This window comes from Pygoscelis adeliae, unplaced genomic scaffold (assembly GCF_000699105.1).
Source record: "Pygoscelis adeliae isolate BGI_AS28 unplaced genomic scaffold, ASM69910v1 Scaffold141, whole genome shotgun sequence".
Taxonomy (NCBI): domain Eukaryota; kingdom Metazoa; phylum Chordata; class Aves; order Sphenisciformes; family Spheniscidae; genus Pygoscelis; species Pygoscelis adeliae.
In genome coordinates this window covers 1,559,128-1,569,930 of record NW_008824231.1, presented here as the reverse complement: position 1 = coordinate 1,569,930, position 10,803 = coordinate 1,559,128, and the positions used below count along the sequence as shown (strand labels likewise).

At 42.8% G+C, this 10,803-nt stretch overlaps 1 protein-coding gene across 1 annotated transcript in view; it reads right to left on the bottom strand.

Annotated features, from left to right (window-relative positions):
• The window catches only part of FAT3 (FAT atypical cadherin 3), a 365,482-nt gene extending 354,968 nt beyond the window's left edge, over positions 1 to 10,514 (bottom strand). The window contains exon 1 of the mRNA XM_009334867.1: positions 10,152 to 10,514. The gene's annotated coding sequence lies outside the window, so the exon portion shown is untranslated. The remainder of the gene's footprint in view (positions 1 to 10,151) is intronic.
• Positions 10,515 to 10,803: the final 289 nt, after the last annotated feature.

The window sequence follows — 10,803 nt, the reverse complement described above, 5'->3', positions numbered from 1 at the left end:
TCACCAGCACTACTGGCCTAAATGTCCAAAACAGTTATGTTCCTCACCACCATCACAGTGGCTACCATTCAAAACTCATCATTTATTCACAGTTCAAGAATTTGGGTTCAGTCTTCAAAATTACATCTAGATCTTGAAAAGTTAATTGGAGACACTGATCATGAAATGGAGACCAGTAAGGCAGGGGTAATAGTAATAATAACAACAACAACAACAACAACAACAACAACAACAACAACAGTGTCAAGATTCCACTACGTTGTTGAAAACGGTAGCCACTAGGAAGAACAGGCGCATCTCTTAATGCCTCACCCTTCTCGATTTGCTCTCCTGGAGTCAGGATCATCTGCAACCCAAGGTCAAGCTGCAAAGCCCGTACTCTCAAATTCTGGACAGAAAGCAAACACCACGTGCACACCAAACACTGGTTGTGGTAAATCACCTAAACACATGAGACAGGGTCAGGCTCGGTCCCTCTGACCGTGCTTTCATCATGTCTCACCTCAGTTTGCTGCCAGCGTCCTTGGTCTGGACTTCTCCCCGCTTGCTGGGAGCTCACACAGTCGTGGTGCCACACCAACACCCCACAGCCCCAGCAGATAAATCTTCCTAATGGGAGCTACCCCATCCCTTACACACTTTGACAAGCAGAGAAGTTGTGAGTAAGGCAGACACCTTGCATCACACGATGCTGAACACCCAACTTCAGCGTTCACCAATGTAAACATGGCAGGTCACATCTCCCCGAGCTGCTGATCCACATCCTGGAAACCCAACCAGCCGCTGGCTCCATGTCGTCTGTTTGTGCGCTGGGATGGGAGGAAGCGGTGCCGGCAACCCCATATCATCCCACCAGATACCCCTCTGTGCTTCCAAATCCCAGGTGCGGCTGTGCCGAGCTGCTCCATCGCTCCTGCCCCGTGACAAAGGTGCCGTGCCGGTGCGCAGCTCCCAGGGACTGCCCTAGGCAAAGGCATGTGGGTGCTCCATCTTAAGAGCATCCTGCAAAAGCAAACTCACACCACATGCCTCCCAGCCACATGCTCACCATTTTCCTACCTTTTTTCTTCTGACAAGAAATGGGGAAAGCTGCTCAGCTGAAATAAAAAGGACTCCAGCCTAAATAATAACTGTTAGCTCATGCCCAGTGAGGTACACTGCTGCTGAATTTAAAACGTCAATTGAAAATTAAGTTTCACATAGCAAGGTACTACTTGGATATAGTTGTTCTTCCTCAGGCTCCTCTATGCACCGATTGAAAGTCAGCAGCCATTTCAGTCTGACCCCTGCAAATCTCCAGGTAAGAAAAAAAAAAAAAGCTGTGTCAGAGAGCATCAGGTCAAAGATCAAAGTCATCAGGAATAACTTTGCCTGATTTGAAGCTCCACTGTCTGTTACTTCTGTGTTTTTAAGATGAAAGAATAGAGCAAAGAAATGAGAGTTATGAAATAGCAATACATCAGTTTACCAAAACAAACCCAGCAAAATTACAAATCCATACAGAAGGGGGGAAAAAAGAAGCATGTGAATAATAGCTTGCAAAACTATTATGGATAAGGAGAAAATGTCTGTGGCTATAATATATTTCTATACCACTTTTATAAGAAAAGGCTCTCAATAGCTTTTGGCATATGAAAGCCACTATGAGGACTACAATAAAATTGAGTGTACTGTAAAAGAGCCATCACACATGCATGCCTAGAATTTATGTTCAAATCCTACTGTATTAAACTCTGTATTCTGTGGCTTTTGGAAAAATGATTTTATTTTATTAAATGAACTATAAAATATATTGTTTCTCTGAAGAAAAAGTATCGGTAGGAACATAAAGTAGTTCTTTTAACACCAAAAAAAAATGGTTCGAACTTAAAAAAACGCTTTCAGTAAGTAAGCACACTTCTAGTGTGAGTGGGGGTGTATACACACACACGTACAGCCCATTTCATCATGCCCAGCTGCCCTCATACCTCATGTAACTACACAGCCTGTGACAGTTACAGTCATTTAAGAGTTTAAATCCTTGTTGCTGTGTTTCTAGGGGATAACCTAAGGTCCAATGAGGTCTCAAAGAACACGAAAGCATTAATTTTTTTTTGACATGCGAAAGTATTGCTCCCGAACAGACATTCCTCAAGTGCATACAAATGCATCCTTTGCAGCAAGCGGGACAAGCAGACGTGCCGCACGCCGTGGAGGTAACACACACAGAACTGCATGCTCACGTGCAGGATCAGCGATGGGCCACAACGTGCGGTGCATCACCGTACATCGCTGTACAAGCCCAGGCATCACAGCCTGACGCTCCTACCAACTTCTTTGCAAGAGTTGCAGACATGCTGCACAACTGAACCAAAGACCTATTATATTCAGGCGCAATCATTTCATGCCACAGCTTGGTGATCACTTTACGGCAGGATAAGCCACCGTGGCCACCAAAGCAGCTGTCCCGGGCTTACCCCTCCTCCCCCTCCTTTTCTTCTTTTTTTTTGTATTTTTTGTTGATTTTGTTCTCACTGGGGATTGGGCTGCCCTATTGCAAATATGCCTGCGAACAAAAGGGAGGGAGGGAGGGAGATGGGAACGGGTGCCTGGGGCAGGCGGGAGGGATCCTTTCCATGTCCATGGCAGCTCAAACTGTTTGTCAAACAACAGCCGGAGTTGAGGCAACCAAGATGGTGTGTAAAGAGCAGAAAGTACCTCCGACAAACATACTGAACACTATCAAAATACCCAAGTCTTAAATAGACACATGAAGTATTTAAATGCTTTCACACCCATAACAAATTTTGTTTACTGCCCAGCATTTAAACAGCTTTTTCTTTACTATTGTAAGATTGTTCCCAAACAGTGTGAATTTGATGTTGCAATGAATAGTAGCACTTCAACTCCTATTTACAATCCATTCAGCAACATAATTCCACAAATAACATGCAGGATTTCCACACTTTATGAAATAAAACCTGTTCTTGGCTCAAAAGAAGTTGTGCAAATTAGCTGACAAAAATCACTTCCTTTTGTTTTTCCTCTCTGATATAGAAAATAAAAGGAAAAAAAAAGAATCACTAACCAAGTAATATGAAAAACTTCATTAAAAACATTAGAACTACCAAGCATTGTTAACGTCCCTCTCGTAATTATATGCAAAATGCTCAGTATCCAAGGAAACAGCGTAGTAACGAAGTTGGAGACTACCGTATAAATGCACCTTCTAAATCGCCACCAAGAATGTCTATTTCAGAGGGACTGGCCAGTTTATTAGTGTGTGACACCCTGATCGCTTAGACACGCTACAGCTTAAAAACAAAAAGCTAACAAGCTACTTTTGCATAAAGGACCCTTTTGTCTACCCGGTATGAACAGCCCCTTCTCAGCATCTAGTTACAGAGTTCCTCTGCAGAGTTGCAGATTTCTCTAAGCCCGTATTCACCTTCATGAGAGTTGTTCAGAAATCTGTAGTGATGGGCACTAATTGAACTGCATAACCAGCAACAAACGAAGCAGAGATGCTGTCCTTTGCTCCAGCTTCTCAGCAAACTCAGATGTGCAATAGGAGAAATACTGAAACTCCGCTCTTCTCTGGAGCCCAGTGGACTGAAATCCATTTCATTAGCATCAAGCACTAACACAAACTGCCTTATGTCCGCATTATTAAAATTAATTTAAAAACGAATACTTATGGTCAAATATCAACAGCTCGTTCTCAGGGATGTTTCCTAGGAAGACAGGCAGGTCTACAGTAAGGAAGCCAATGCAAAATTCACTCCTGCTTTTTGGTGTTAGCACTTAGATCATCATGCCAAGTCCCTATTTTTTAGGCTCAATTTCAGCAAGCATTCATTTATTCTCCTGTTTTCTGTGGCAGCTTATTCCACCCAACAACCACTGAACATAAAGCAGTTCCAGTCAGGTTCAACCACCCTGTCACTTCGTGGATGAACTTTGGTATTCCTCTCTTCCAGTACAAGTGACAGCTTTATAGGAGCACATACCTCAACATCCCTGCTTCTTCTGTCAGATGCCCCTGTAATCTTTCTCTGTGACCTTTACATCCCAGCAGAACTGAATTCCATTTGGCTCATTCTTTTCCATGACTGTAACACCCCTATCTATAAGTAGATAGCCTGAGCTACGCACAGTATTTCCAGTGTGGCCTCAGGCAGAGATAGCCAAGTGCTAGAATAACGCAACTGCCAGCACGTACAGTCATACAACTCTGTTGCTTTCTTGAACACTCTCAGGCACTGTGCTGATTTGGTAAAAAAGGCTCCATCGTCTTCATGCTGCCTCCCCTTTGGTGCCCTGTCTCTTTAATTTTCAGAAACTTTACTCCTTTCCCGTTGTAACCCTTGTTGCCTCTGTATGCAGATGCAAAGGCAACTTGTCTGCCCTTCTCTTTCCACACACACTGCTTTGGGGGGTCTTGTATCATTTAAGAAATGTTCATATCTTCCGTAAATTCCATCACTTTTCTTACGCCTCTCCTCTTCCAGATTAGTGTGGGGCTGATCCTCATTTCTCAACACCACAAACTGCTTCATCTCAGGAAACACCTCGCTGCTTTGTCTGATGCTTTCTCCTCTCAAGCTCTGAAGCTCACTTTCACACACCACAATAACTGATCTTGCCCAATTAACCTTTTTAGCTGGCTCCTATGCCTAAGACGTTTTCTTAAAAGGCTATAGAAATTAGGGCCATAGCTTTCTCTCACTACTCCTTTTTTCTCTCTCTTTGTCAATATATCCCAGTTGTACAGCATGCCCTAATGGCAATTTCTGCATTGTACCAGTATATCCGTAGATCTGGCTTACAGTACCATAATTATCTGATGCTTCCCTAGATCTCTCTTTAGATTGCTCTCTTTAAACCTCCTCTATGATTTCATAAATGAGTTACCAGACTGGCTAAAAACTTTATTTTCTAAAGGCATCATCTTGTACTCTTGTACTTGAAGCAGTTGTGCACTCGAAGCAGTTAAGCAAGTGAACTTTCTCATTCCCACTCCATTTTACTGTGCTGCCAGCTCGTCCGCTTCACCAGCACTGTTTTTTTCTTTTGCCTACAACCAACAGTGACCACAGCAGTAATCTTGAGAATATCAATCCTCTCTCAAAAGCCACATCAGAGATGGAATTACTAGAAACACTACACCAATGAAGTCAAAACCCAGCAATGGTCAAAACCTGTCAGCACAGTGAGAGCTGGGCACCTTAGTCAGGCACTTTCTCCTTAATGCAAAATGCTACTTAAAAGTTACGATTCCAACCAAAGCTGGTTAATTCAAAAAACTCAAGTCTGGAAGGGTAAGGGGACATTGCAATAACCTTCTAAGATGCTGCTGCTTATGCAGACTCACCAAGAACTCACCAGCAAGGAAACATTGAGGGGATCTGAACTAATTTGATCTCTAAAAGGCAAGTGCTGGATGCATAACTGCAAATATTAACAAATATAATCACAAAGCCCATCTCCAAAAGGGTAGCTCTCCCGGCCAAGTCACCAGCAGCCTCATTTCCAGAGGTACCAGGCACCTATAACTCCATTGAACCGGAACGTCACTCTTCACTACCATGGGAAAGTGGAGCCCTTCACCTCTCTGTTTTAGCTTACTTATTGTGGTTCATGCTTATCTGCCTGCCGTGACTGTCGTGAGGTTTAATTAGTTTTGGTCTGTAAAACACACTGATATCCCCTGGAAAAGCTGTATATGCATTCACAGTAGGATCCCTGCAAGATAATTTTCTCAGCATCCCCGGAGTAACCAGCATGAGCAGCCAGAGGACAACTCCAAAGACAAGGTACTCAAAGTACTAAGCTGTCTGCAATCCCGATCTGTAACTGGAGGATCAAAAGTTTCAGGGGCAGCATTTTGGTGCAACACATGCTGAAACTGATGCGGGAATTAACAGCAGTTTTACAGAAGAGCGCTGGCAAAAACATTCCCATCAGCATCCTTCAGCAAAATAAAGTAAAAAAAAAAAAGCCCACCTTAAAATGGAAATAATAGGGGGGAAAAATGGAAATCAACAACACTAACAAAAGCACCATACGGGTTTTTTAAATATCCCAAACAGCTTAAAGTTGCCCAGACTTCTGTATTCATTAATTGCTCAGGACACAGATTTATTTATTTATGGCTCAGAAAAGAATTCCCAGCTCGGAGGCTTTCCAAAGAACAACCCTCCCCAGTTCTGCATGGCCACCTCAGCCAACTCACCCTGCCGTTTCTTATTCTGATGCTAATGCAGTTCAAACAACCCAACCCTGCATTTTTTATCTATGCAATAAGCCTATCTTTAGGTCACTTAGTTGTGTCAGTTTAAATCACAACATTCCCATAGAGAAAAATCTGATCATTTTATTTACTTTTGGGGACAGAGAAGGGAGAGGGAAAAAAGTTCGTTATAAAAATGCTTTTTTTGTTTGTGGTGCCTAATTCAAGCCCCACTGAAATCTGCATGAATTTAAACAGCAGTTGAACCATGAGAAACAACACATTTTAATTAAGACTTGCACAGCTACCTTCAAGACAGGATATCCTGAAAATATCTGACCATGCATAGGCATATCATATTATACAATTATATATATTATTAGGTCTTATCCAAAGTCTCCTGAAATAAAGGCCGAGAACCCATTGATCTCTGTGGGCTTCAGGTCTCTCTTTTGTAAAATAAGTCTGGATTCTGCCACTCCAGCTTCCACAAGCATCCGCACGGGGATATTCACAGGGCTTCTCACAAGAGGGAAAAACCATGAAGTTGAAGCCATCCATGAAAGGTACTGGATTTATTCCAGATGTGGAACTGCTTTTAATTAATTTGGAAGCATTTGAAGTATTCGCTCATTAAATATGCTTTGCATTTCACACATGCACGTAAGAGAGTATGAAAACCCAACATTGAAGCCAAAATCATAATGTCTTATTAAAAAGACTCTGACACCACTTTTAGCAAAATTAGGCTCACATGAAGACAAGCATTACAGCACTGCCATAACACACCACAGCAATATCCAAAGCAGGCAGTGCCTGCGCTGCCTATCCCCAGGAAACCTCACCTTGACCTGGAGGACTCACCGGTTGGGAGCTCTCCCACCTCCACCCAGCCCTGCACCTCTCTGCACAGGATACTTCCCAGTGTGCCCATCCTCATCACCCAGGGCAATGCTTTAAGTTCAAGATACCTGCCCTCTAGAGAAGGACGAAACAACTTATGGTAAATCTATGTGCCAAATCATCATTACCAGTAAAAAATTTGCATATGATCATACAGAAGAAGATTCAAGCAGCCAAGAAGGGAGTAAAGACACTTCCTTCAACTTTTGAGGTGTCGAGCCAATGCCTACCAGCCACCTGTCACCATTCAACTCCAATTACAGCAATCTATGAGCATAGCACAGTCATCTACAGATGTGAGAAGCAAACAAAAAACTTACGGGCTCCTGCTTTTGTCAAGTTCACAGCAAAAAGCTCCACCACAGAGACACAAGAGTGAATTTGGATGCCTGCACCAAGGCTGGGCCCGCTCCCGTCCAAGCCAGGCAAGAGGGAGGCTGTGCACAGCGACACTCAGGCAGGTCCACACGCAGAAAACCACAGACCCTGCACCAAAGACAAAGCGTAGACACGTTTCTGCTATATCTAAACTTGTAGTGGGACGCCGTTCACCCCAGAAGCGTGGCGTTCCTTGAAGAAGTGGACCTGTATCAGCCCGTGCTACACCCCATGTGACCACCTCTGGATGCATCCAGAGGATCCAGATGAGGTCAGATATTTCCAGGGCACACTGCAAACCCCTACGTAGACATCGCCGAACCTGGCACTCCGTGGTCACAGACATTAACACAACGCAGCTCTTGTCTCCCCTCTAGTGGCTGACCCACCACAACCGCTCGCACGTCTTCGGTGGCCGCTGCCAACGGCGCGAAGGGCCGGAGCGTGTCCCCTGGCAAAGCCACCACAAGCTGAGCCGCCTCCACGTCTCCTGAGCCTGGGCTCAGTGCCACAGCCAGGCAGGGATGTTCTTGCACAGGGAAAATGCACAAGGCAGAAATGAGCACATCTGGGCAGAAGCACAGCTCTTCTGCTTCCACGGGAGCCCAAGACTCCCGATTTTGAGATGAGATGAGCAAAATCACTATTTAGTATGAAGACCCACAGCTAAGTTCAGAACACAATTCTTTTTTTTTTGTTATTACTCAGAGACCCAAAAGAATCAGGTATTTGGTGACTAAGAAACACTCAAACTTTTCCTCCCCAAAGACTAAGTTTTATATCGGACAACGACGGTTTTGTCACTGAGGGTCAGAATTAATTCTATTGATCACCAGACAAATCAGTGTCTCAATGATCTCTAATCAATTTTACCAAGTGCTACCGAACTGTGTGTGAAGTTCTCCTGTTCAAAACCAGCATACAAACATTAAAAAAAACCAAAATTTCACATTTCTTCACAAGTCATCTTTTTTCCCTAAAAAAAACAAGCAGGAATATTCAAGTTTCTTTCCTTTGGTTGCCAGTGCTAAAATATGCTAACAGCATTAAGGCAAGGGACGACTTGCAGAGCTCACAATCTGTATTCAGCATAATTAGCAGATGCCAATTTAACTTATTACTGCTGCTTCCTTTCTATATTATAAAAAGGATGTCAATGAAAACCTGTTATCTAAATGACTGTTTTCTCAGTGCTGATATAAAGCAACAATCATGGGAAAATAGAGTCACAGAGCATGTGTTGGGAAATACCTGATTTTGAAATGACATTATAAACAGCTACAGTAAAGAAAGACATTAATGCCTGCAGACAGGACTTTTCTCTCTTCCTTCATACTTTGCATTTTTAGACTGTTTTTAAACTAATTACATATTTGGTGGCATTCCTAGTTATTCAAATAAGCAATGCAACACTCAAGGTAAAGCAATATTGTTAAATGAGGTTGCTCAACTGCCTGATCATTTCAAAGCATGAGAAATGAACACCCTTAAGATGCCTTTTCTATGCAGAGAACTAACAGCTATGAAGTAAGAACACAAATACCTGCGAAAGAAACCAAAGCAAGTACTAAAAAAATCAGCCTCTTCCAAAATGCCAAATAACGGACTGTGTCACAGCTAAGGGGACAGTTACAGAGCGCACTTCTCCTGCCTGCAAAGCTGAAACACATTTTATAAAACAAAGCCCTCTTGAACTAAGAGGCTGTTGAAAGATGCATCCAGCACACGCACGCAAAAAAGCAGTGCACACCAAGGCTATGGATTAAACAGGTTTCTAACACATAAACAGTATAATGATCCAGTCCAGGCATCATTCGCTGCTACTTCTGCCTGGTGAAGATGCCTTCCCGCTAACATTTCTGCATATTACAATGCAGTGCAAAAAAATATTTTAATAAACTATCTTCTGACTCTCAGGGCTAAGTTGAAAAGCCTTGTAAGGCTATGCTTCTCTGCAGCTTTAATCGATTTCAGCTATAACTTCATTTGTTATGCCTAACAGACAGTGTAAACTTCACCCTTCCCAAGAATTAAGAAAAAAATAACATTTCATACTCTCCCATAAGCAGCGTATGCATAGCACAGAACAGAACCGCTGCACACATACCCCCAATTAAATTGGTCTCTGTGGAAACTAATAACTTTCCACAGTATGCACTGTAATCCAAGTAATAATTCTAAACAGGCATAAGCTGCAGTGTGCTGAACTAAGGCATTCTTACCTTGCAAAGAGTGCTTGAAGATGGTTAGTTACAGTAAAAGAGGAGAACGTGCATGTTGCCAAGTATTTCCCATGCAAAGGGGATATGCCTTACCCCACACATGCGCACGCACACACAAACTGGGTGCGTGTGCTTCCTAGGTAGAGAAAGAGGACCAGAAGAGATAAGCAGCAGCGATAATGCCTCGGCTTTATATCTCAATCAGTAGCGAGTAAAGCTGGAGGAACCATTTGAGATGAAAAGGGGAAGAATTCCAAGAAACAAGGGTTTTTTTTCTCCTCTGGATGCAAAGAGCTTTGCTTGGGTGACCTATAATACCTTAGCACAAAAATCTTCATAACCCACCTCCCTCCCGAGCCAATTAGTTGCACATGTCAAATGACACTGCACAAACAATACACAAAGACTTTAACAAAAAATATTAAAGAATCCCTTACCTTTTAGTCAGAATAAGTGACAGATAACAGGCATGAGAAACTCAGTTGGCACAGTTGCTGTACATATTTCTCTGTGGACTTCTCTTTAGTGCTCCCAAAAGCACTGAACATAAAAAAAACTCCAGCCTGCCTGCTTCATTCTTCAGCAACAGAGATACATGCTGTCACGGTAACGCGAAAAAGCAAAAAGAACTACAGATCTTAGTTTTTAAAGCCTTTGTGCTTATAGGGAAGAAAAAGAGGGAGAGGGGAAAGGAGGAACAGAGCAAACACTTTTTCTAAGAGAAATCTGGTCTTGGCTGTAGAAGTAACCACAGCACAGAATCATTCAGTTTGAATTTCCCTGTTTGCAAGCTCCTTGGGAAAAAAAAATAAAATCAGTCTTTAGGGAAAAAAATCAAATGCATGGATGGGGGGAAGGGAGAGGAGGAGGAGGAGGAGGGTACTGCTCCTATGTGACATACATATGGAATGAGCATTAGAACAATGCTGACAGGACAGCTAAGCAACTGCACTCTGGGGCAGCAGTTTTCAAAGCAGAGCTTTTGCAGCTTTGCAGAAAGGAGAAGAAAACAATAAAAAAAAAAGCCCTCCACTAAGCAGGAAAAGAAAAGAAAAAGGAAAGAAAAATAATAGAAAAGAAAGGAGCTGT